The sequence below is a fragment of the Somniosus microcephalus genome, unplaced genomic scaffold, assembly GCF_052327205.1.
Source record: "Somniosus microcephalus isolate GS21.2 unplaced genomic scaffold, FLI_Smic_1.0 unresolved_chr4, whole genome shotgun sequence".
Taxonomy (NCBI): Eukaryota; Metazoa; Chordata; class Chondrichthyes; order Squaliformes; family Somniosidae; genus Somniosus; species Somniosus microcephalus.
The window spans coordinates 11,922,143-11,924,345 of NW_028225182.1; the positions used below are offsets into that span (position 1 = coordinate 11,922,143).

The following is a 2,203-nucleotide window of genomic DNA, read 5'->3' on the forward strand; positions in this document are numbered from 1 at the left end:
TCCCGGATCCAGACAGAAAAGGCTTCTTACTGACGGCCACCCTGCAGATGAATGGATTACATTTCTGAACTTCAGGGCATCAGAGATTCCAGGGATTAAAAGGGAACAAAAGATGAAATGGGCCTTCGTCTGCGTCAGATTTCTCTCACTCAAAAGTATCTGATTAGTGAAGTGAAATAAAGAAAAAATAAAGAATAAGAAAGAAGCCGCTGTTGCCCTATTGACAAGAGAATAATCTCACCATACATCTCTCCCGTTTCCCAGTTCTAACGATGGGTAATTGACTTGAACGGTTCACTTTCTACCTTTATCCACAGATACTGCCTAACCTCTTGACAATTTCCAGCATTTTTCGTTTTTTATTTCAGATTTACAGTAATTATCTTTGTCATTTGGAATTTCATCCGCTGCAAGTTTAAACATAATGTTCCCGTCCGGGCTCGAACCGGAGACTTTTCGCGTGCAAAGCGAATGTGATAACCACTACACTACAGGAACCGCTGCATGCCTTATTTTCAGCACAGGGGAACTGACCAGTGAACTCCCTCTGTGCTGATTGGTTCACTTTAAACAGCATCACTCAATATAAAGGATGAGCTCACAAAATCAGCCGCAGTGCAGTCTGGTCAACGACAGCCCTCCTTTCTTTATCAACAGAGGAAGAACAGACATGAACGGGAGTCAGACGCCACAACATTTAATTAGAGGCACAAATACGAGTAACACATACTTCCACATCATTTCACTAAAAAATGATTTCACTTGATGTAAACGTTGACTGCATTGAATCTGAAAATGAGCACCGTTTGATGTTTTGTTCACTACTGATTCTATTATCTGCGAGCAGTGACGCAGAGTTTTTCGTAGTGTAGCGGTTGTCACGTTCACCTCAGACGCGACAAGTACCCGCTTCGACTGCTGGCGGAAAAGTTACATTCGCCAGCAGTTTATGCTATGCATTGACCAATCCTGTTAATTCAAAAAAAAGTTGCCCCAGATTTCTGCTTCCATAAGCAATGAATATTTTAAACGAGGCTCCTAAAATACAATGTGCAAAATGAAATATGGTTAACAGTTCATTACTTACAAAAGGCAAAATGCGTTATTGAAGTGTGTTTCTCCTTTCTTTCATTCTGTAAATTATGGTAATCGGTTATTTAATGGTGATTGCAAAAGATTCAACTTCCAATAGTGGCGGCAAAACGAGCGCTCGTTTGTGATTTGAACCGCGGACTTCTCGGAAATTTAAACAACCACCGCAGTGAAAATCGGACCCCGAGAACGCTGGTTCAAACCTAGCTGAGTGATAAGGTAACTATTGTATAACCATTTTCTGTATGTGTCTATTAATCTGTGTTGTTCTGCTTCCACATTCTCAGTGTGAAAGTTCCGAGCCTCAATATTTAAATAAAATAAGTCCCACCTCTTCAAGGGGCGACATTCAATCCGCAGATTCCCTAAATCAGCGCCAACTTTCCCCAAATCCTCCTTACAGTACCGCAACCAAAACTGTGTCCTTTATGGGAAATATCATTGAGAATTACTTCACTCACTGTGACGCTGCCATTTGAATGGCTTAATTCGCCCGCCAAAGCCTATTTTATTTATACTGAACCAAACATGCAAATTATTCCAGTTTTCATATTTACTAAACTTGAATGGAGAAAAGGCATTAAATTGCCTCCACCCACTTTCGAACCGTTAAATGTTCATGTTTTGGCGGAATGCGATAAACAATACCCACCAGAAACTTTCCAGCACTCGGTGCATTGCATTGCAGCGACTCCATAGGAAAAGGCGGAGGCCATTCAGCCCCTCGAGCCTGTTGCGCCATTCATAGAAACATAGAAGATAGGAGCAGGAGTAGGCCATTCGGCACTTCGAGCCTGCACCACCATTCAATGTGATCATGGCTGATCATCCAATTTATGTACCCGGTCCCTGCTTTCTCCCCATACCCCTGGATACCTTTAGCCTTAAGAAATATATCCAACTCCTTCTTGAATATATTTACTGAATTGGCTTCTACTACCTTCTGCGGTCGAGAATTCCACAGGTTCACCACTCTCTGGGAGAAGAAATTTCTCCTAATTTTTGTCCAAAATGGCCGACAACTTATCCTTCAACTGTGACCCCTGGTTCTGGACTCCCCGACCATCGGGAATGTCATTCCTGCATCTAGTCTGTACAGTCCTGTCAGAAT

General features: G+C 42.2%; 1 non-coding gene across 1 annotated transcript; it reads right to left on the reverse strand.

Annotated features, from left to right (window-relative positions):
* Nucleotides 1–425: 425 nt before the first annotated feature.
* trnaa-ugc (transfer RNA alanine (anticodon UGC)) lies at nt 426–498 on the reverse strand. The gene has a single exon. It is a non-coding gene; the product is annotated as a tRNA-Ala (tRNA).
* Between the last annotated feature and the right edge of the window lie 1,705 nt (nt 499–2,203).